The sequence below is a fragment of the Pipistrellus kuhlii genome, unplaced genomic scaffold (assembly GCF_014108245.1).
Source record: "Pipistrellus kuhlii isolate mPipKuh1 unplaced genomic scaffold, mPipKuh1.p scaffold_m20_p_12, whole genome shotgun sequence".
Lineage (NCBI taxonomy): Eukaryota > Metazoa > Chordata > Mammalia > Chiroptera > Vespertilionidae > Pipistrellus > Pipistrellus kuhlii.
Window position 1 is genome coordinate 43,162,825 of NW_023425427.1, and position 25,599 is coordinate 43,188,423.

Consider the following 25,599-nt stretch of genomic DNA (forward strand, 5'->3'; position numbering starts at 1 on the left):
CTCATGGCTTTCTTTATATGCCAAAGAAGCAAGTCCTCAACTTCATCAAATGTGTGTTTTTTTTCAGGGAAATGGGAGGGGTCTACTATTATTTTACCTTCATTCTTAGTTATAAGTTTCAGAATAAGTTATTACAGAGTTACAAAAAAAAAAAAAAGTTCTGACATGATTTTTCCTGGGACTTCATTACATTTCTAGCAAACTTTGCAGTGAACTTCTATCTTTACAATATATTTTCACATCCATACACATTTATTAAAGTCTTATTTCCTTCAATAAAGGTTTTTAATATCTGAAACACTGCAGTGGATTACATGCATCCTTGCAAAAAAAAAAAAAAAAAAAAAAAAAAAAAAAAAAAAGCCATGTTAAACTTTCTTTAAATTCTTCAGTTTTAGGATCTGTTCCTCCAAAGTAAGCGCAGTTATTAAATATTTAAATAGAATGACTTGTCTGTTCCATTCCTGAGTATGCCCAAGATGTTATACTGAGATGTTAGAAGAAACGTATTTTTAGCTATTGAAAAATATTATTTGGTTGTCAAATGCTAAAGGAAACATCATATTTCAATTACTATTATTAGTGTGTTGGAAAATATGTCCTCATTTGCCCTGTATTTACTGCTCTAATTTATTTAAGTTTCTAAAAAAGCTTTATTGAGATATAATTCACAAACCATGCAATTTACCCATTTAAAGCATAAAATCAATGGTTTTCAATATATTCATGTTGATAGCAGTGTGCAACTATCCCCACAATCTAATTTTTAAAATATTTTGTCACCCAAAAGAAACCTTGTATTTACCCATTAGCAGTCATTCCCCATAGTCCTTGGTATCTACATATTTGCTATAACTGGCTTTTTTCACTGAGCATAATGTTTTCAAGATTCATCCATGTTATTGCATGTATCAGTACTTCATTCTTTTTAATGGCCAAATAATATTACATTGTATGGATATGATACATTTTGTTTATTGTTTCATTTATTGATGAATAATAACCCAGTTATTTCTACTTTTTTACCATCATGAACAATGCTGCTATTAACTTTCATGTACAAGTTCTTGTGTTGATATATATTTCCTTTTTCTTGGGTTTATACCTAGGAGTGGAATTGCTGAGTAAAATGGTAACTCTATGTCTAATATTTTGAAAAACTGCTGGACCATTTTCCAAATTGGCTGTGCGATTCTGCATTCCTACCAATGATGTATGAGAGTCCCAATCTCTCCATATCTTGGCCAACACTTGTTATTCTCCATCTTCGTGTGGGTAACAGTATCTCATTATGGTTTTGCCTTTCATTTGCCTCATGACTAATGATATTGAGCCTCTATTTAGGTATTCATTGGCCATTGGTATATCTTCTTTGGAGAAACGTCTATGCAAGTTCTTTCGCCATTTGTTATTGGGTTATTTGTCTTTTTATTTTTGTGTTTTATATTACTTTAATTTTTAATCATGAGGTAGAACTATTTTCAAATGAAAAGCTTACAGCTGTCTTTGTTTAGACTTTTTCTCTCATTCAAGTCATAATTAGCAGAATCAATTCAAATTTTAATTTCCCTAATAAATTCAACACAATGTGCTATGTTCCTGCACAATAAAAAGCTAGCTCATTTTGAAAAGCAAAAAATGAAGTAAAATTTTCAAAAATTATTAAAAGACAAAATCCTTCCAGCTTCTCATCAAAGTTAAAATCTATCTTTAAGGGGAGTAAAGAAATGAACAGAGATGGCCAACCGTTATGCGATAAGAGGCACCATTTATATAATCTACAGTCTGAACAGTGTCTACCAGCATTATGAACATGGGACTCCAGTGGATACCACCACCAGATTTCCAGGAAATGTATTGCTTAATATTATTGAGCATATGATTAGCTTGTCTTTCTTACTAAAGAAAACTGCTCACCAGACCAAATCCTGCCCAATGGGCAATTCCTTCAAATAATCATTCTCTGGACCACTGATCAGAAGCAGTGGGGACTGCTACAACTGCCGCAGGGAGAGCAAGAAGAGCCCAGAAACTATCAGGTACTCCCCACAGACCTCTGACTGTCAGCTCCAGTCCAGGCCTGTCATCAAAGCTATCAGAATCAAGAGAAAGGAATTCAACATTTTCTCACCACTCTGACAAGTGGAATCTCCCAACAAGACTGTGTTGATTAACTAACTGAACAACTGAACTGAACAGAGGAGCTACTGGTAGAAGCACTGATTTATTTTTTACTGGCAGGAACTGGCCCTCACTCTGGTCTGGTCAATCCAACCACCTGAACTATCTGATGTTCTGGTCACACTGTTCTAAGACAACCAACGATTGGAAATGCAACTAGAAGGCCACAGCCAGGAAAAGACTAAAGCCAGTTCAACAGAAGGAAGATTTCAAGGAAGTGGAGAAGCTTAACCTGAAAGAAAGAACAGTTGGAGGAAAGCAGAGAAAAAGATAGAACATGAAAGCTATATCCAGACAGTTCCCTCTCTAATTCATCCTGTTGTATGTATACAGAGAGAATAATAAAGCAAACTGTGGCAAAATGTTGAAAATGGATTAAGGGTATACATTAAATTCTCTATTATTCTCACACTCTTTTTCTACGTTTGAAATTATTGTAGAGTAAGAAAATGTTTTTAAAAGACAGCTTAGATGGCCCTGTAGCAAAGGGCAGCAGAGGGATCAAATGAATGGCCGCTGGACCTGTCAGTGGCCTGGCCAATGCCAGTGGAGAATGCTCAGCCCTGAGGTTCATGGACACACCAAGTCCAGCCAGCACATGTGCCTGGGCGGCAGCAGAGGCAGTAGAACCAAGCACAATGCATTTGCTGCTCTGGGTGTTTTATTCAAGAATAACACATGGTTATCATTAGGTATTTTATGCAGCAACTAAAGGGGATTCACATCCAGATCTCTGTCTGCCCCACGGAGGCTTAGCCATTGCTTATATACACTATTTGGTTAATTACATGTTGATTTCTTCTTTGCAGTTGACTAAATTATTAGGTTCCAGGCAAGCTCACCCGGTTACAGCTGTGTCTGCTAAATGCTGTGCTACACTTTAACGCTTAGCAAGAATATCATTAGTAAAGACTGCCCAGACCTCGATACCCTCGTCCTATGTAGCAGCAGCAAGGACAGAGGACAATGCAAAAACAACTGGATGGAGCCACCAACCAGAGAGCAAGACCCAGATCCTGCTCCATCACACTCCACTTCCTCCTGCACCTGACACCACCTGGGAAGGAGGAGAGGGAGGGGATCTCAGAGGAGAGAGGCTTACATGACTGGGCACTTGCCTCTGCCACTCCTTCAAGAAAACCTGAATCACTCCTAAAGAGACTGTTTGAAATTTGAGCAGATGATATCATCTTTAATTGGCTAAGTTTTTTTCCTATCTTCAATGGGGAGGAGAGTTCCAGAGGCAACTGAGATCAACTGGAAAGAATAAAAATTCATTTTGCATAAACGACAGTGTGTCTCAGACCCCACTCACTAAGAAAATGAAAGGTAAACTTACAGTCTCTTCAGAAAAAAAGAAACTATCCCAACAGATGCTGTTTCTCCTGCCCACAGCCACAGCAAATCCCTGACACAGTGGAAACTAAACCAGAGCCTGTGTCACTTCAAATTCTTTCCTTCGGCAAAACAAACTGCACTCTTCACATTATTCAAAACAAACAGCAATGGAATGTGAGATTGGCAGAAGATAAGCACAGCTCCTGTTTCATTTTGCTGCTTTTCTTTACTGTTTTTTGTTATTTAAAAAAAAAAAAAAAAAAAAAAGGAAAGAAAAGAAAGCCCTAGCTGGTTTTGCTCAGTGGATAGAGCATGAGCCTGTGGACTGAAGGTTTCTGGGTGCAATTTCAGTCAAGGGCACATTCCAGGGTTGTGGGCTCAGTAGGGGGCATGCAGAAGGCAGCCGATCAATGATTCTCTCTCTCTCTCTCTCTCTCTCTCTCTCTCTCTCTCTCTCTATATATATATATATATATATATATATATATATATATATATATATATATATATATCCCTAATATCAAAATAGACCGAATGGTGGAACAACCCAAAAATTAAACTAAGCAACCGAACAACCAGTCACTATGATGTGCAGTGACCACAAGGGGCGCGCACAGAACATAGCGGGCATTGGAAACAGGTGGCAGAGCACAGAACATGGCAGGCATCAGCTGTGGTGGGATGGTGGAGCAGATGAGTGGGGGCACCAGACCAAGGCGGGGCACCAGGCACTGTCATCGGGGTGAGCCTCTGGTGGTTACTGAAAATTCTCTGCTCCCGTGCACTGTGGTGCCACCAGTGCTCGCACCTGCTGCCAGCACTGGAGCCTCAGTGTGCACCCAGTGCCAGTGCCTAGCACCAGTCCTGACTGCTCAGGGCTGTCAGCAGTTGCAAGCAGTGGCTGCCAGCCCTAATTATCCCTGAGAGCTTCTCCACCTCCCTCTGCTCGTGAGGGGCTATCAGGGCAGCGGCTGCTGCTTGCAACAGCTGCTGGCACTGGCCCCAATAGCTCCACGCCATAAGCAGGTGCAAGCGGGACGGGCACCATCAGTGCATGGAAGCAATGGCAGCGGGAGCAGAGTGCCAGCAGACAAGAGACCAGGGGCCACAGCCAGAGGGGCTGGGCAGGGGCATGGAGAATGGGCAGACCTGTCCCTGTGTCCACCACAGCCTCATGGCCCATAGTTCCTCACAAGGTGCATGAATTTGTGCGATGGGCCCCTGGTGTGTGTGTGTGTGTGTGTGTGTGTGTGTGTGTGTGTGTGTATATATATATATATATATATATATATATATATATACACACACATATACATATACATATACATATATATATATATAAAACTTTCCCTACTAGAGAAAGAACTCTTCTGGTTTTTTATCTGTTCTCATCACCCTGATTACTAAAAGAACTCTTACTACTAAAAGAACTTCTGTCTGTTTTTTTGTTTTGTTTTGTTTTGTTTTTATCTGTTCTCATCACCCTGCAGTAGTGTGATTTAGGAGAAAGCGTGCTGGGTTCCCGGCCGAGGTGAGCCCAGCACTGGCAAGCAGTAGGGCGTGCCTCTTCACTCACTTCTATGAGCCTAAGGGTCCTTGTCTGCTCAAACTCAGAAAGGATACAAATCATAGAAACAGATAAAATGGTGGTTGGCAGGGGCTGGGGGACAGGAGGAGTGGGGAGCTATTGTTTAACGGGTATAGAGTTTCAGATTTCTAAGGTGAATAGTTACGGAGATGGATGGTGGCAATGGTTGCACAACATTCTGAACGTATTTTATACTTCAAAAGGGTACATTTAAAAATGGTTAAGTTTATGGTATGTGTATTTTACCACAATAGAAACAAATTGGGGAGAAAGCATGCACACACACACACACACACACACAGCCAGAGGAGGGATAACAATACTGCCCTGTCTACCTCAAGGGATGTGATGAGAGGAAATGCATCCTGTTTTATGAAATCACTTGTTAGACTGAAGCATCCCGTGTATGCGATGCTGATGTTGAAGAGTTAAGTGACTGAGGCCAAGGGCCTCCCATCAGACCTACATCCATACTCCTGCTCCTCAGTAGGGCAGTGTTTCCTGCCCCCTGGGCAGAGGCCACTTAGGCAGCACTTTGCCATTTTCATTACATCCTCAAGGGAGGGATGCAGAGCAAATGCAGGTTTTCAGTGTGGCACTGCATAGGTGATTATCATGTCTTGTAAAACATTACAACCTAAAACAAAGAAAACCAAAACAAGAAATTTTTAAAAATCAATGCTAAAAGTAAGTTTTCCTTCCATTTAACTCTCAAAATAAAGACTACTCAGTATGTCCTTTTCCCAGGCTACATAATGTGTCTCTCCTTTGGGTTCTTTGGTCAGAATTTACAACTCATCATAGTAGGATTATTGGGTTACTTTTTAGTTATGGTGAATCAATTATGAGCCTTTCAAGGAGAGGAATTCTCTGGCTTAGCTGAGAGATGCTCACCACTTTTTTAATGAATGAATGACATTTTTATTGATTTTATACTAGCACCCTGTGCCACATACAGTCATGATACTTGGCATTTTATGTCACATATGTAGATCATGGAAAGTACCAATGAATATAATATCAGAGTCCTTTATTCAAAAATAAGCATCTTTCAGTAAATACAAGGACTTTCCTTACTATTAGGTCAAACAAACGAGAAGGGAAAACATATAAATACTCAAGTATTAAGTGCCATTTTCTTTAGATCTTCAGTGTGTGACTATTTTCATAGTTGGTGTGTATTTATTCAGCCTAAAAATCAAGGAGACAAACAGAATGGTTTTGCTAATATTGAGGAGGGGTTTATATATAAAAGGGCCTGGTTTGCTGGATCCAGGAATGGCTCAAAATTTGCTTCACCCACTAAGTAGGAAGATAATGACTACAGTCACAACCCACAAGAGAAATTCAAGACTTGGTTCCACCCTTCCTTGCTTTCTCAAACACAGTCACCTGTAATGACTTGAAATGAGATAGTCCATAACACACTCATCCAAAACAATCACCAAAGATATCCGTTCATACCATGTGAATATCTAAAGACTTTCCACAACTGCAGATTGACAAATTATCGAAAGAAAAGTAACCCATGCATGAAATTCATATCAAACTCATGTTCATGTCCTTTTTCATATATGTAGCCCCGCCCATCACCAAAAAGGTGATTAACTTTCTGTAAACAGACAACCAATGGGTCCAGGCTGTCTGTCACTACTTTAGCCAATTAAGCAGAAACAGGGTTGAATCATATATGAACATTTATTTCAATAATGCGATAGCATGGGAAAGCAGCAGGTCATCCACGAAAATCTGTTCTCCCCTCCCCATGTGCCAGTTGTTTATATTGGGTAGAAGGCAAAGACTAGGTGGGAGAGAATTACAGGCATGGGAAAGTAGGCAAGGTATAATGGTTACAGGTTACAGGCAATGCAGGCTGGAGGTATGGGGAAGGAGGGCTGCAGAGGGCAATCTCTGGGACCAGATTACAGGCAATAGGACTAGGGGTTGCAAAGGGTGGGAGCCAGAGGGACTACATTGTTCCAGCCACGAGGGTGTAAAACTTTCCATAAGCTAGGCAGTTCTTGGGAAAAGAGGAATTGCATTACAATGTTAGCTCCCAGGTCCCAGGACATACAACTCTCAGACAGGTTAGAAGTGACCAAACAGCCAAATAACCGGCTGACCAGTCATTATGATGCTCAGTGCATGAGCTGCCCTGCCCCTGTTGTCAGTGCACTCCCCTTGGCTAACTTCCCGCCACCCTGATGGGCCCCAATTGCCAGCCAGGCTGAGGGACCCTACCTGTGCACAAATTTGTGCACCAGGCCTCTATTATTTTCTATAAAAGCTTTCTCTAATCAGAACAGAATCATCACAGTTAACACAAATGAATATGATTAATATTTCCTATATTTATAGCTAGTTCCCAGTATTCTTTTTCTGCCCCTTAACAGTTCCTTCTTAAAACCACAATGGCAAGCATGTCAAACTCACAGCTGATGGGACATATGTTTGACATAGAGCCTCAAAATGCCTCTCTTACAAGAGGCCCCAGAGCCTTCTGCTAATCAAATAAGAGATTTGATGCAAAAAATGGGAGATTAGCAACGACACAAGTTGTAAGTAGGTCATTTCCTATATAAGTTTGTTTATAAGTCACTTGGTAAGAAATCAAAGCAGCTATATATATAAAAGCCTAAGCAACCGAACAACCAAACAACTGGCTGACCACTCACTATGATGCTCAATGCAGGAGCTGCCCCCTGGTGTCAGTGAGCTCCTCCTGACTAATCTCCCACCACCCTGATGGGCCCCAATCACCAGCCAGGCCAAGGAGCCCCACCTGTGCACAAATTCCTGCACTGGGCCTCTAGTATTTTCTATAAAAGCAATAATTGAAATACATATACTATATATATATATATATATATATATATATATATATGCATATGTATTTGCATAAAAGCCTATTTGAGCCCTAAATTATTAATAATTTTGACCAGAGTCTTAGAGCCAGGAGCAAGGACCGAGGCACACATCTCCTCTACCAATCCCCACACTATGGCCAGTGAGTCCTGACTAAATAAAAATCCATGTAAGGGTAAGGCTCCATAGCTCAGGGGTTAGAGCACTGGTCTTGTATAAAAAAATCCATGTGATCTTCCTGAGGAAAACACTTCTGTGGCTGGTCACTTCCCTTGACACAGTTCCCTGGCATCTGTCTTCCTCTGACCAGCCTATCCTCACTAGAACTGCAGGCCTCCCAAACTTCTTGGCAAACACGGAGGAGATGGTGGTGAAGGAGATCAGAGTCTGTTACCCCAGCATTTGCCATTTTGACAGAAAGACTGTTTTGAGCTGAAAGAAATGGGCTCTCTGCCTTCCCCTTTTCTGTCTAAGAGCAGGACCTAAATTTCCCCTTTTTAAAGGTATCCCCCCGCCCCCTCCCATACTAGGAAGGACAGGATCCCTGAGGTAACTCTTATCATTGAAAAGGATTTTTATTTGTATAACAAACCTTACAAAACAACCCTTATTTACCATACATTTCCTAATCCTTTCCCATAACTTACCCACCCAGAAACCCTTTTCTTTAGTCCAGCCTCTTCTCCAGGACATAGCATCCTGTGTTAAAATGGTTTCTAAGCATCAAATTCTAACCACCTTCTTGAGGCACATTTCTTTGTGAACTCTGTAAAGTGTGTGTGTGTGTGTGTGTGTGTGTGTGTGTGTGTGTGTGTGTGTGTAAACTGATCTTATTTTTCCCTTCTCTTGCTAATCTGTCTTTTGTCCATGTAACTTGTACAACCTCAAGCAATGAACCTAAGAGTAGAGGAGAAAGTTTTTCCTTTCGTACAAGGGCCTCCCTCATATCTCAGGGGCTCTGCAGTTCTAATAAAACACCTCCAAGACCTGACTGCCCAAGTGTCTAGCAACATCTGCCTAAATTCAGACATCTCCTCCAGAAAGGCCTAAGAGGTCACCCCCAGGCGGCCAGCATGTGCCCACACTCCTGCCCATTGCCCAAGGTTAGAATGGCCGCCCCTCATCATTGCTCACAAACCCTATCCTTCTCCACACAGTTTATCCTACCATGTCCCAAAGACAGAATTTCCTGTCTGTATTTCCCAACAAACTGTAAGTTCTTGAATGAGTGTCTATCAATAAGCCAAGATATTTGCTGTATTTTAAAAAAAAATCTTAATTATTCACTCTCAAGTACTAACCACCAGGCAGCACAGGGAGCCCTCTGAGTCGGGGCTGTCAGGACAAGTGGGTTAGGCCTGCCGGGATTCCTTCCTCAGAACCAGGACCAGCCAAACACCTTTACAGATTCAGACTCCTGTTGTGTTACTTTGGTTTGTTTTGGTTAGTAGATTTTGGCCTGTTGTTTGCTTCCTATTCTGTTTTTGGTGTCTCTAAGTGGAAGTAAAACTTCCACTTACCTTCTAAGATACTGGAATAAACAGTGACCAAAAATCAGGAAACCATTTTCTTCCTTTTTTTCTTTTTTCTTTTTCATTTTATTGTTATGGGGAACTATTTTAATTATTGTATGATCTCTCTATATGCAGGTTGTCACGTATACATACTTTACAGCTGACAGTTCAATTGATGCTTCTTTCTTTTCAGATTTAACCCACTGGAATTTATAATTATTCAAAGTGGGTATACATTTTTGGGACACCCTGTTTAAACTACCTATCACATGCTTATTGAAATAATTACATGATTTCCAAAATCTCTTTCCAACGCAAGCATCCTAAAGGACTGTGGCTTCAGAAAATCTGGGTCAAAATTAGTGGCAAGTATTTGTAGGTCCTGCGTAGTTTTGGCCACCAAGTACCTACACTTCTGCAGCTGAAAAATGACCACAATTGTAATGAAACAATTAGGTAGTTTTTGAATGCCTCTCACCTGCTAAAATATCTGCACCATGAGGAACAAATGTAAACATTGGTTGAATGTTGAAATAAATTAATTAATGAACAAATATAAATTTTGCAGGTCTAAAGAAGGCAGAATTTCTAATTTTTAGGAATATTTTTCTAATTCAAATAAAAATTGCTGTATTTAAGTATGACAACATGTTTAAAAATAAAAACAGCAAATGTTTCACCTCTGGGTGGCAGAGATTTTCTTTTTAAAATCCTTGATTTATTTTACACTGCAGGAAATCCACCAAAACACTGGCACCCACAAAGCTCATGTAATATGTCACCCTAAGCCAAACAAATTCTGCAGCCATAAAGATGAATGCTACCAGGTGGTGTTTAAAAGCATTCTGACTACTGGTCTCTGAACATACCAACTTTTAGAAACTGCTGCAGCTAATGTGATTTTTAAGACAAAGAACTGAGATCAGTAACCAAACAATAAGAATCAATTCGCTAAAATAGTAAGACTTCCACTTAACAAAGGCAAATCAAAAACCACATATGAGGGTTACGGTAGGAACTATAAATTAACCTCTTATCTTTACAAAATTTTCACAGTTGATTCCATGGTAACTCAGCAAGGTTGCAGTTCTAGCCTCCAGTAAACTCCAACGGGGGAAACTGGGACACGATGACTAAGGACCGATGTTTGGACTAAAAGGGTCTGCGTCACGAGAGGGGGAAAAATGGCACGGATTCAAACGCACAGTTAGGAAAGGGTGATCACTCCCATTTACTGTAATCTTGTCCAAAGAGACAGGCTGAAGCTGACACAGCAAGGTCAGGGGTGATAGCAACCCTCTCTATCCTGAGAGCGTGACCCTGCACTTCATCGTTCCTAAGGTTTTAGGCACACTAGCAAAACAAAGCCTACGATGAAGCCCGCCAAGGATGTAGGACAAGCACAGGGAACACAGTCTGGTCCTCCTATTGTTCCGCAGCCCGTGCACACCTTGCAGCAATAAGCCGGCCATGGCATCCCGGGAAACCACAGCCTCTGCAGCAGCGAGATTTGCTATTTTCTCTGATTTCAGCCCTCACCCTCAGGGGGACACCAACAGGGGGAAGGGTGGTGGGAGGAAACCCCTAGCAAGTTTGGCATAAAGCCTTTAATAAAGAAAATGTCAACTTAAAAAAAAAAAAAAATTCCAGATCTCCAATGACATTTAACTCAGATTTTTAAAACTGGCATTGTTTTCCTTGAACTAAATCCTCACAGATCTAAAGAGGTTGCCATCATACCCCCGGGAACGGCTAAATAAAACAGCAACATACTCACAGATTTAGACCAGCTGTGGCTCTGGAGGAAATGAATGGTTTTTAAACAGCCAACAAAAAAGAAGAGGCAGTCCTCAATTTTAACAGTCAACAAAAATCCTCAATTCCTGTTTTATTTCTCGGTCCCCAGTGAGACTCTAAATTGCCAGGCATGAGAAAAGAAGTTGCTGAGGCGGCTGACAGCATCCCAGAGCTTCCCAGGGCAGAATTTAAGACTTGTCACTTAAAGTGGCAGATCCGCTCGCTCCGGCTCTGCCCGAGGCTGCCGCTGTAGGAAGGGATGCCGGGAGATTCCCCCCTCCTCCCCTCCACTCTCTGCTGCAGCCTAATGCTAATCCATCCCTGTTTAATTGTCTTAGGGGAACAGGAAATAAAAACACAAATGGCCTGGCTTTATCAAATCTACAGGGTCTTCTAAAGGTTTTTCAAATTAATCCATTGAAAAAGAGCCAATTGCAAAATGTAGTGAATGTCTTTTGTTTCAAGGAAAATGTAAGAGCAGGCTGATACTCCCAGGTAAGACTTGGATTTTATATCCCATGGACTTTTTTAAAAACACAAAATAAGGGAAAATTACATTCTCTGAAATTTTTACTCGAGTAGTTTGTTAAATGCACGAAAGTTAAATTAGTGAAGTGAATGAAATGCACAGGACATAGTCACACTAATGCCATTAGGAATAGCACTTTGAAATTAATATTAAACAGTATTTGAACTGGCCTTGATGAGATCTTTTTAAGTAGCCTTAAATATGGTTAGTGACTTGGCAACCTTCTTGCCTTGCCTTCTTGAATTCATCTACCTTGTATTTGAAGAAGGGCTCTTGTGCATAATAGAACTGAACTGTTGGGGGGTTTTCATAATGGAGCTTACCATTTTATCTAATTATAAAAGTTTTTGGTAGTGTCTTATTGATATTTCCTGATTATAAAATAATAAACACCTCAGAGAGAACTGGAAAACAATGAAGAAAATTAAAGCCAACCATAATCTCATAACCCAGAGATAACCACTGTTAATATTTTGCAACATTTATTTCATATTCCTCCTCCAATATGTATATTAGAGGCCTGGTGCATAAATTCGTGCATGGGTGGGGTCCGACCAGCCTGGCCAAGTGATGTAGACCAACATCAACAGTGATAAATAATGATGAGAGTATAGACCCTGATATAACGTAATGAAAGTGGCACTTTAACTGTCTTCTCTATCTCCCAAAAATCTGGAACCTCAGTCTTACCTGGAGAAAAACATCATTTAAATTCCAATAAAGGGCATCTTACAAAATATGTGACTAGTACTTCTTGAAACATTCAAAAAGGAAAAAAAAAAAAAAAAAAAAAAAAAAAGCCTGAAAAACTGTCACAGCCAATTAGTTAAAAATAAATAAGTTCAAATAAAGTACGATCTTTAGTTAGTGATGATGTATTAATATTGGTTCATTAATTATAATAAACTAGAAGCCCAGTGCATGAAATTTGTGCACAGGCAGATATGTGTGTGTGTGTGTGTGTGTGTGTGTGTGTCTGCCCTCAGTTCAGCCTGCACCCTCTCCAATCTAGGATCCCTCTCACAATCCAGGACTGCTGGCTCCCAACCGCTCACCTGCCTGCCTGATTGCCCCTAAGCACTTCTGCCTGCCAGCCTGATCACCCTCTAACCACTCCCCTGCCAGAATGATTGATGCCTAATTGCTCTCCTGCCAGCACAGTTGCTCCTAACTGCTCTCCCCTGCCAGCCATCTTGTGGTAGCCATCTTGTGTCCACATGGGAGTGGCCATCTTATGTGTTGGAGTGATGGTTAATTTGCATATTACCTCTTTATTATATAGGATCATCATACTGATTTAAGATGCTAATAAGAGGGGAATGATGGTACAGGTGACTCTCGGTATTATCTTCTCATCTTTTCTATAAATCTAACTGTTCTAAAATATAAAGTCTTTTATAATCCTTTTTCCCAAATTAAAAGTAATTTTATTTCTTCTTTTTTATTTTTTATTTCTTCTGATAATTAGTAAAATACATCCCATAAAGATTTTGGCAATTCCAAGATATATAAAGGGGACCTTTTATAAGCACCCTGTAACCCTACCATGCTGAGATAACTAATTCCTAACAATATAGTTGTATGTATGTATACTGCTCTACCATACACACTATTTTTAGCTGTGTCAGGCTGAATAATAGCCCCCCAAAATATCCAGGTCCTAATCCTGGCACCTATGAACGTTGCTTTATATGAAAAAAGAAACTCTACTGGTATAATTAAGAGTCTTAAAGTGGGGAGATTATCCTGGATTATCTTGTTGGGCCCTACGTGCAATCACAAGGATCTATAATATATAGCAAGTAGGCACAGCGAAGGCAAATGATATGCCCATGGAAACAGAGAAATTTCAAAATATTTGCTGCTGCTGACTATGAAGTCAGAGGAAGGGGTCATAAGCCAAAGAATGCAAGAAATACAGTTCTCGAGGCTGGAGATAGGAAATAAAATGGATTCTCTCCTAGAATTTCCCAGGGGGACGTGGCTATGGGACACCTTGGTTTTGACTCAGCAAAACCCATTTCAGACTTCTGACCTCCAGAACTGTAAGATTTGAGTTGTTTAAGCCACCAAGTTTGTGGTAATTGTTACAGCAGCCATGGGAAGCTAACATATAGTACCCCTGCTGACCTGTAATTCTTCTTTTCAATTATCTGCATATATCTTTTTTGACAATTTTTGCATCCAAGTATTCTCTTTCTTGGTCTGTATTTTGGACATAGATGTTCAAGTTTTTGTCCCAATTAATTCCCTTTTAACTGGGTTTACAAGGATTTTGTCAAAACTATCTATCTTTTTTCCTGTTAGTGTCAGGCTTAAAACATAATTTACAACCTAAGGAATACAGAATTACTGGCCTTAGTTTGCTTTTAATACTTAACAATAAAATCAACATTTTCCTTTTATTACTTAAAAACCATGCAAAGTCATCCATTTCCACACATGTGTCTTCTACTCTTTATCCCCTGAACCAACTATCAACACCAAGGTGTGGTTGGAGAACAAGTGTTCGAGGGACTGGAGACTTCCAGAAGACCTCCACCCATACCCACGTGCTCCTTTTGTCAAGTCTCTCCCCGCAAACTAACTCAGTGCCTGATGTGGAGAACATGATCCACAAGCACCTGTTAAACCATGCAAGGTAGGCATGCTCCCTCTATCCCTGGGCCGATGAGGTGGGTCTCAGAAATGGGAAAATGGCTGAAATCATTTCTTTCCTTTTATGTTTTTACTTTTTTTTTTTTTTTAATGTTGTATATCTTGAGGTAGCCATTGCAAGACTGCATGAAAATAACAAAATGCCTTGAGAGGAATGGTCACTTTACAAAAACAGTAGTGCTCCCAAGAAGACATGATGCATTAAGCAATTGGTGTATCTATTACATTCATATCTTCTTTACACTTGTAGTTTTGCTTACAAATATAAATTTTCATAGATTAAAGACATAAATTGCAAAATAACTTTTAACTTACTTTGAATTGTATGAAAAGTCATTCTTGTGCTATTTTATTAAGGTTGTACCAAAAATATATGTATCTCAACAATACAATTGTACTGAGAAAATGAGGAGGTTCTTTTGAAATATACATGCTTTTAATAGTTGATCATGAAATTAATTTTCTTGTAGTAACCACAAAGAATTATGTGAATCAAAGCAAACAATACATTTTGGTATAATTTCTTTTAAATTGGCACCAAATTCTTTAAATGGCAAATAATCTCATATCATTGGGGGATTTGACATGGAATTTTATACAAATATACACACAATTTTTTAACTGCATAAAAATAAAGTAAGTCTTGCAGAAAACTTGTTTGCATGCCAAAATAAATAGAAACCACAGCTTATAACTGTATTGCCTACAGGGAAAACCGAAACTATGCCTATACCTTTGAAAATGCTAATTAATCAGAACTACATGGAACTTTAACATTCTGAGTTCTAGTTATAACATTCTGCTTCCAGGCAATAAAAAAAATTCCTTGCTGGCTTGAATACTTTCACTCTAGGCAATAAAAATAAAATAATATATAAATTACTTTACACAAAGATAAAAGTCATACATAAACCCCCAAATAGTTCAGTTTTAAAAAATTTCAGAGTCCTTTAGATTTGTTAGTGACTATTTGTAGGTCTTCAGACTATTTATTAAATGTATATGATACATGATACTGAATTACACAAATGTACTTAACCCAAATATCACTCCAACTTTGCAAAGTTCTACGCATGATGTTTTACAAACATGATGACACAATTCGGGGAGAGAGGGAAGAATGAAAGAGAGGAGGGACTAGAGAGATTGATAAAATTTCAAAGCATAAGCAATGGAGCAGTTTGATACATTTCAAAAGGCAAAGCTCCCAAGTAGTATCTGTTTTTTGGAAGTTTTGTTATTCACTTTGGGCTATTTTTATCAAAAGATGGATAAAGGACTCATGAAATAAGGTAGAAAAGAATGGTGGAAAGTTAACAAAAGGCAGTGGGGGGGGGGGGAAAGAAGAAGAAAAAAAAAGGCAGTGAAGCTTCTTCTATCCCTTGAGATTCTGTCTGACAGCTTATTTACATAAACTTCAGATGAAGAGTGAGTCAGCCCATAGTTGAGAAATAGCCACAATCCTGAATAGCGTTTACTAGGCCCGACTAGCTGTAATCATTATTTAAAAGAAAATACACATCCCAAAAGATTCATTAACTCACTCTCCCTTGAACAATAACAGTAATCATTATTATGCCCTATCCTCAATAAATGATGACTGGATTCTTTTTTTAATGCACTGCAAATCCTTGCAGTCTACTTTGATTAGCCATCTATATTTTCTGATTAGTACATTCACTCAACAAATTCATTAATTTGACAAATATATATTGAGGACATACTAGGTGATGAGCATGGTGCCTGGATGCAGAGTATAACTATAATGAGCAGCAGAGACCAGTCCTATCCTCGTGGAACTGAGAGCCCAAAGAAACAAATGGTCAAAAAGCAAGTAATAATTAACTACAAAATGAGAAATGGTGTGAAAGAAAGGAGAGTTACGATGGAGAATTGGGAGAAGAGTAATCTATGGAGGAGGGATCATTACAAGAGGTAGGAGAACATCCCAGCTGAGGGCTGTGGGTGACAGACAGGAAGAAGCCCTGAGAGAAGTGGGAGGAAGTGTGTGGTCAGAGACACCCAAATGCACACAAAAAAGGCAGCAAAGGGTTTGCACACTCACGAAATCTAAGAGGCTTGTGGCTAGAAGGCAGCGAATGAGGGTGAGATGTGGAAGCCGTGTGTGGGGGCCTGACCACCTCAAGCTTTGTGGACTGCGGTAGATTGGGGTCTTCATCTCAGAGACATGCAAATTCATGGGCAGATTTTAAGCAAATTGACATCATCCAATTTGATTTCAAGAAGGATCCCTCTATCCTGATTCAAACAAACTGGCTTTAATAAATTATATGAGACAACTGGGGAAATTTGAACACTGACAGGATAGTTGATGAATATTGTTAATTTTTTCAGGGGTGATTACAATCTTGTAATGTTTTTAAAGAGAGACCTATCTTGTATATTTGCATACTAAAATATAGATTAAAATAATGCCATATTTGAAATATAGATTAGGTAATAGTTCTGTATGAATGTTATTTTCCTGACCTTGATATACAAATGTTAAGAGAAGGTCTTTGTTTCTAGAAGTACGTACTAAAATATTTAGAGGTAGAAATAAAATATAGTGAGTGTCTAAGGCCCAGGGGTCCTCAAACTTTTTAAAGTGGGGGCCAGATCACGGTCCCTCAGAGAGCTGGAGGGCCGGACTATATGAACTACTAATTCCTACTGTAACACCTCCGCTGCGCTCACTGCCCAAAAAACCTGGCGGGCCGGATCAGACTCCTCTGCGGGCCGCATGTAGCCCTCGGGCCATAGTTTGAAGACGCCTGCAAGCTATGATTCCAAATAACCTAGGTGTGTATTATAGATGAAATGAGATGGGTCTTGAGTTGACAACTATGGAAGATGAGTAATGAATACACAGGAATTCATTTTACTATCTTTGCTACTTTTTGTATATATTTGAATATATATTAGTATATACATTCTAATTTTTCATATTAGGGTTCTTTTATTTATTTTTTAAATATCTTTTAAATACATTTTTATTGATTTCAGAGAGGAAGGGAGAGGGAGAGAGAGATAAAACATCAATGACGACAGAGAATTACTTGCTTGCACTTGTTTGGGCCACAATGGTAACTGAGATTCAGACCACAAATCTAATTCTGACTCAGATTTTTTATTAGAGTGTTACGAAGTTAAACATGGGCTTCATGTATAGGACCCATCAACTCCACTCCAAGGTATGCATGCTGGAGAATGGAAAATACATGTACATAATTATTTGTAGCAGCATTATTCACAGTAGCCAAAAACTGGTAACCTCAATGTCTATGAACTTATGGATGGATACCAAAATGTGGTATATCCACACATTTGATTATTATTCAGCCATCCCAAGAAATGAAGTTCTGATATACAGCACAACGTGGATGAGACTCGAACACCAGACACAAAGAAACACATAAGATTCAATTTTTATGAAATGTCTATACAGACAGAAATTAGATTAGTAGTTGTCTGGGGGTGGGGGTGGAAAAAAGGCACAAGATTTTTTTTTCAGGTGATAAAATGTTTTCAAAGCAGATTATAGTGATGGTTGTATAATTGTGTAAATATACTAAACTTAAGACAGGAATTTTATGGGATATAAATTAATAAAGCAATAGAATTTTTTTATTCAATTCTCAGAGCAGAAAATCTCATGATAGGTTTCTCCCACTCTACTTTGTACCAAGATTGAAATACACAAGCCTCCTTATGGTGTCTCCTTGCATGACAGCTATGTTTCCCTTCCCTTAGGAAAGGCCACCTAAGAACACACAATCCCCCTGGTGTGTTCTCCTTGCTTAGTGGTATATAAGATAGCAATGTCAATGGCATCTTTTTAAAATATTAGGTTGGAAGTAGGGTTTTGGCATTGTGAAGAATGTCCCTCTCCAGACCTGAGAAACATCTGCATTACTTAGATGTTGGGGAAGGGGGGAAAATCGGAGAAAAATGAAAGTAAGTCCAACTCTGCCTGTAGTTATTCTTGATCATTTAACCGCTATGAAGAAAAATATTAACTGCATGTTTTTCACTAATTTTCACCCTAAATAACCTTAAGACAGACCAAATCATTACATCATAGGTAACTGATCTAAGCGGATGGGGGGAAGGGGAGAACTTGCCTTAACAGCTTTATCTCATCATAATCTATAATTTATGATTTACAAGAAATGGTATGAAGAAGGAAAAAAGTCCATGAGGAATGCTATACTACAAAACACTCTATGTTTACTGTAAGCTTCTTATCATCTGGCTAAAAATGTCACCTTACTACCTTTATCAACTTTTAGAGATAAGGACAAAATCTGTAGTTCATGCTCAAAACCACAGTCATCCTCACCGCATTCACACTGCCTCGGGACACCATCGAACACATTCGATTCAATATCTTAGAATACATTTACAAATTTAATAAGATGCTAGGAATATGAGAGATCACTGCTGGGACCACATTAAACTGCATCTGTTCTAACCGTCTTTAAACATAAATTTAATTTATCCTCTGACTCTCTAAACTATCATAAAAAAAAAATCTTGATTAAGTAGTACCCAACAGGCCCCTGAGTTAATTAGATTTCTGTGTCATTTTCTACTGTGGTTTTTATATAAGAAACCAAATTAACTGAAAATATTAGAAAGTCACAGTGATCCCAAGTGGTCAGTCCACGCTCTCCACTCGATGGAGGCCAGGAATCCTCAGTGACCCAACTTCACTTTGTCTGCATGTCCCAGGTAACCTGGTGTCCCCTCAAGACCCAAAACCAATGCCAGGTGCTCCTGTCAACCTGAAAGAGCTCTCTTTGGAACTCCTCAGCATTTTATTTATTTTTCACATGTCTGTCACTGCTACTTTATGAACACTCTTTATTCACACTCCCCAAAGCCTTGTCAGAAATGGTAATGGCGCACAAACACTGAGAAAGAAGGCTACCCAGTCACCAGAGCACCAGATGTGAAATATGGTAGCAATCATACTTGGGTAAAGTATCCTGTTTGAATTTTAACCTTGCTATCTGATTTCAACCTTCGATTACTTGCTTAAACAATAGGGTAGTTACAGGAGATTGACTCCCACTGACTCAGTAGCTTCAGGGGTAGAAACTATAGATAACCTTTAGAGATTAACCTCTGAGTTCTGCTTTTGTATTATGGGCAAGATAGGGCCACATTCCAATGTTCCCAGCCTTTAGAATTTAGAACAAAGGGAAATTCCTGTGGTTTGAAGCTTTAAAAGGGATTGCCTACACCTGGATCAGTGCGGCCCTGTGGGGCCCACCTGCATGTAGTGTTCCCGAGGCCGTCCTGACCAGTTTTTCAATAAATTCTTGCCTGCTTTTTTTAATCAATCTTCAGCCTCCAGTGGTCTTATTTTGAACCCAGGGTTCGACCCCACAGCAGATGCACGTGTCAGCATGGAACTGTTAAATCAAAAAGAGCTGGGCTGAGGTGGCTCAGTGGTTGAGCTACGTATGAACCAGGAGGTCACACATGGTTCAATTCCCTGTCAGGGCAAATGCCCATGTTGCAGGCTTGATCCCAATTAGGGGGTGGAGGCAGCTGATCAATGATTCTCATCACTGATGTTTCTATCTCTCTCTCCCTTCCTCTCTGAAATCAATAAAAATATAATATAAATGAATATTTTTTTTAAATAATAGATAAAAAGGCAAAAGAGAGCACAGCTAATTTGGCAAATGTCTATAGTTCATGACATGGGACTAATTTATATTGTAGATCACCTCCTTTGCCAAGCAATTCTGAAAGTTCATAAACAATTTTAATTTTAAAAAAGAATTTATCACTAACTGCTTGTGGAGGGGTTTTTTAATCTCATTTTATCTCCAGTTCTAAATGGTGGAGATGTCTGTATGATCTAGCAGTTTGCAAACCTAGCAACTTTCCAAAAAAGTTAAAACAACACAATGGTTACCACAAAGATCAGAAGTAGGAAAATCTATGCCTGCGGTGGTCAATCCATTAAGCAGAAAGGAAGAAGAGGAAATAGTTTTTTTTTGTGGAAACAATTTAAGGCCTCTCTCATCTGTTAGCTCAAATCTTTTCATTAGAAATTCAGGAGAAAATTTTCCCAGGAAGAAATTAATCATCAGGTTGGCAAGAGGTCCATGTCTTGCTACAGAGAGATTGAATCACTGCTATTTGCTCTAGAAACACAAAACCAAAATGTGTGGTTCAATCAGCAAAATGAAAAAGAGCTCTGGTGAGGTTAGCAGCTCAGGGATGACAAAGGGAATGTCATGGCATCACACATTTAGAAAGCAATGAAAGAAAAATATTGACCAATCCTGAAATTAAAACAAACAGTTCACACACATACAAAAACAATAGATGAATTTTTTATAATTAACATGTATTTCAAATCAGAGAAAACATACATAATTTTTTTTTTTAATATAATTGAACCCTAACCGGTTTAGCTCAGTGGATAGAGGAGGGTCAGCCTGCAGACTGAAGGGTCCCAGATTCGATTCCGGTCAAGGGCACATGCCTGGGTTTCAGGCTCAATCCCCAGTAGGGGACATGCAATAGGCAGCCGATCAATGATTCTCTCTCATCACTGATGCTTCTATATCTATCTCTCCCCCTCCCTTCCTCTTTAAAATCAATTAAAAGTATATATTAAAAAATATTGAGTAAGAGATTACTTCTGCAACATTTTTTTATTTCAAAAACAGGTTAGTAATGCAGTAAATATAAATACAGAAACATCACACTCTGTGTTGGGGAAATTATAGGAACCACCCAAGTGAGCGTTCCCTGTGAGTGAAGGGTATCCTACTAACTTTCAAAATGCCACCTTAATACATTTGTCATCATCCTGAAATGTTTTAGCATATGTGATACAAGTCTACCTTTTTAAATGGAATACAGTGAATATCATTTCATTTAAACTTCCCTCAGTGTCTCCATAGACTGACAGTAACTGGGGTAGGAGGAGCAGTAACGTACCAATATTTACTGAGCATCTAGAGGTGCCTTCCTCCTATAATCACGTTTACAGTTCATTGTTTATCTTCCCAACACATCTAAGAGAGGATGAAGAAACTGAGATTCAAGAGTAACTGGTCGCTGGCCTCCCAGCCAATCTATGGCAGCTGGGACTAGAGCTCAGTTCTACCTGTGAAGTTCAAGGACTTGTCCCCGGGAAGGCACATCTCGTGTGCACCGAAGCAAAACAAAACCAGGCTGCTGTGCTTTTGAGTTCTATGACTGCGTGTCATGTTTTCTTCCTTCTTTCATGACCATTGTTTGCCACTGTCCACAGACTGGCTTCTAAAGCCACCCCCTCACCACACCTCTCAGAATCCTGACAAAATTATGCCATAAACAATGCTTATTAGAATCAGGTCAGAAGTTATATGATAAGTAGTCTCTGGCTGGAGGCCTCTACTACAAGTAAAGACAAGAGTGTAGAGCATGGATACTAAAATGTACTTTGCCTATCTTTCTGACTTATCTATTTCAGATAGGTGAGGTTCTCTATTGGGTGAAGTGTTGCTACCAACGTGTTGCTACAACTACAGTGATGGGGGCCTGTACCAGGGACATTTGGGCAACACCGAAAAGGAAACACCAAACTGTTTATGAGACATTCTTAAAGGACACAGGAAATAATGCACATCAGAAACCTCAAAGAGCAAGAAAATTCCAAAACCTCTGGCTTTGCTAAACCGAGCGGGTCAGGAACTGAAAATTCGAAGACAAAAGAAAATGCTGGCAACAGCAGATAAATACGGCTGGAAGAGAGACTGAAAGAGGCAAAGGTGGAAAAGAAAACAAAAGTGAAGGAGCGTTAACGAACTACGGGTTTCAGGATGAGAAAAATTACAACATGGTTGACATTAGAATAAAAGAAGCCAAGACGTGAGGCCTCCAGAATTGTGCATTTTAAAGCTCAAGCAGTTTCTGACAGGAATAGAGCAGGTCTCCATCACAGAGGTCATTTTTGAATGCTGTTCTGAGAACCCGTCATAATAGTATTGAAACATCTAAAACAGTTCAACAAAGAGAAGTTTTTGTGTAAACACAGACTTATAGATCAAAGGAACAAAACAGAAAGCCCGGAAACAGAGCATTATTATTTTAATGAGATTATTTGATAAAGGAGACACCATACACACATTTTCTTTCCTTCACAGACTTAGCAAATGGTGTTGGAACAGTGGGCTAGAGCCGTGGTCGGCAAACAGCGCCTTGTGAGCCACATGCGGCTCTTTGGCCCCTTGAGTATGGCTCTTCCACAAAATACCATGGCCTGGGCGAGTCTATTTTGAAAAAGTGGCATTAGGAGAAGTTTAAGTTTAAAAAATTTGGCTCTCAAAAGAAATTTCAATTGCTGTCCTGTTGATATTTGGCTCTGTTGACTAATGAGTTTGCCGACACTGGGCTAGAGGATTTAGGGTTACCATGAGAGAGGGGTCTAAATTAACTTCAGTTAAGTTCAGAAAGGTTGGGTGTGTGTGTGTGTGTGTGTGTGTGTGTGTGTGTGTGTGTGTGTGTGTTGTTTTTTTTAATTGATTTTTAGTTCAACTATGTCCTTACTGATTTTCTCCATTCTGGGTCTGTCCATTTCGGAGAGCTGTACTAAAAGTCACACACATCTGAGATAACAGTTTCATCAATTTCTCTGGGCCGTTCTATCAGTTTTGGCCTCGCATAGTTTGACGCTCTGCTGTTAGCTGCATATACATTAAGAATTATTAAGTTTTTTTTGGAAAGTTGACCCTTCTGTCACTAGGCAATGCTTTTCTTTATCCTGGATAACTTGCCTTACTTTGAAATCTGCTCTCTGAAATTAATACAACTACTCCTGCTCTCTTCTGACTAGTGTTAGCATGGTATATGTTTCTCTTCACTTATATGTATATTTAGACACAATATATAGTTGGGTCGTGTGTTTTTTTTTATCCATTTTGACAATCTTTGTCTTTTAATTGATACATTTAGAACAGTGGCAACTTCCAAACTCCTGACATGTGAAACCGGAAACTGGATGTCAGGTTCAGAGTTTTGTTTGTTTGTTCCTCTTTAAAAAAACAATAAATGTTAAAAATAGCTGACAAGGCCTTACAGACATCCCCAAAAGTCATGTCTCTGCCAGTGTAACACAGCCAGTAAAAACTGAAGGAAACACAGTGAAAATGGACTGCCCTCGGTCACAGCAAGGACGTCCGACCTGCTCTCATCCCTGAGGCTAGACCCCTCTCTCTGGTGTGTGTGTCTCCTCCCGCTGGAGCAGCGGAGCCTCGACCTCCAATTACCAGCCCACAGCCTGGCCCCTTCCACCTCAGTCTCCTCTTACAGCCCAGCTCAGTCCCAGACACACAGTGGCCACAGAAGCCGCGGACTTGGGTAATTACAAGATTTCTGGTTGGCAGATGACATGTTCACCCTAAAAGTGACTTTTTAAAAATAATGGCACATAAACAGATCATCTTCCAAAGAGTACAGCATGAAAAGAGAAGGGGGGAGGGGGTACCTTTCCAGGGGAGGAATCTAACCAACACCATCTCCAGCCAGGTGACCAGAGGTGCTATCCTGGTCAGCCAGGTTGACAACACGGAGCCTTGATATGATGTGATGAGGATGGCCAGTGTCTTCCTCCCCAAAACACATGAGAAGAAAAAAGGTTACATCCCAATGGAGGGGCATTTGGCAAAACACTGACCAGTATGGCTCAAAACTGTCAAAGCCATAGAAAGCAAGGAAGCCCGAGAAACAGTCATAACCAAGAGGGGCCCAAGGAGACAGGAGGTCCAAGTCTAATAGGCATCCTGAAGGAGATGCTGGACGGGAAAGGGAAGTAGGTGAATCCGAGGAAATCCAAATAAAGTGCGGATTTTTGTTAATAATAATGCGTTCACATAGGATTATTAACTGTCACTAATGCACCGTAAAGTTAATAAGGAAAACCAGTGAGGGGTATACAGAAACTCTCTTTACTGTCTTCACCGTAATTCTGAAACTTTTCCAAAATAAAAACAGTAGTCACGATTAAGTTTTTTAGTCATATAAACAGTCAACAACGTAAACATTAAAACTTTTGGACAATAGAAAAATCTGTAACTCTAACATATAGAAAAACAGTAATTAAGGGGAAATATTTGTAGCAAATATGACAAAAGATTAAAGTGTATATATATCTTAAAGTTCATAAGTATATAAGAAACATTGGAAAAATAGTTAACAAGGAAAAGAAAACTAGCATTCATGCAATAAGAAATGTGATGTTATAAACAAACAATGATAAACAAAGTTTTTAAAATCTAAAATGATTAGATATCATTTCAGGTGATTATACATTTTAAAACACTTCACTTACACAGTATTGGTAGCCATGTAAATGGATAAAAACTCTTTTGAAAGTGCTGTGGACTGAAGTGTGCCCCGCCCCAATTCACATGTTGAAGCCCTAACCCCCAAGGTAAAGGTATTGGGAGATGAGGCCTTCAGGAGACAATCAGGTTTAGATGGGGATCCTGAGAATGAGCCCTTTGGATGGGATTAGTGCCTTCCTAAGGAGAGATGTCCGAGAGGTAGTGTGTTTTCTCATTCTCTCTTTCTCTCTCGTTTTCTCTCTCTCTTCCCCCCTCTTTCCCCCTCCCCCACTCTTTCCCTTTTGCTCAAAGGCAGCTACATACAAGCCAGAAACAGTACTCTGACCAGACCCTGACCATGACGGCACTCTGCTCTCAGACTTCCAGCCACTAGGTCTTCAAGAAAATAAATTTCTGTGGTTTAAACCACAGTCTGTGATATTTTTTATGGTAGCCCAAGGTAACATACAGAAAGGCAACTTGAGATATCATACATAGAACAACGTAAATATGCATCCCTTTTAACCCAGTGACCCTACATCTGTGAAGTTAATCTTTGGTGAGAATTCGAGATTATGACAAAGCTACACACATGGAGATACTCATTCCTTAGTTTTACATTTTTAAACCTTAACCTGTTGGAAAACGTACTTTTCTCTTAGTTTCATTAATATTATAAGAAATAATGCTCAAAAACATCTTTGATAGCAACTTCAGATAGATCCTTTCTTAAGCACAGCCATGTCCTTACCCTTAAATTACAGAAAAGTGATTTCCTTCTGACACTGGTCA

At 39.5% G+C, this 25,599-nt stretch overlaps 1 protein-coding gene across 5 annotated transcripts in view; it reads right to left on the reverse strand.

The window, feature by feature from the left end:
- TTC39B (tetratricopeptide repeat domain 39B) overlaps window positions 1–25,599 on the reverse strand; it is a 113,158-nt gene that overhangs the window by 59,644 nt on the left and 27,915 nt on the right. The window contains exon 1 of one of the 5 annotated variants that reach the window (XM_036434100.2): window positions 11,264–11,491. The exons of the other annotated variants lie outside the window; for them this stretch is intronic. The gene's annotated coding sequence lies outside the window, so the exon portion shown is untranslated. Of the gene's footprint in view, window positions 1–11,263; window positions 11,492–25,599 lie in introns of those variants that run through there. 5 annotated transcript variants of the gene reach the window in all.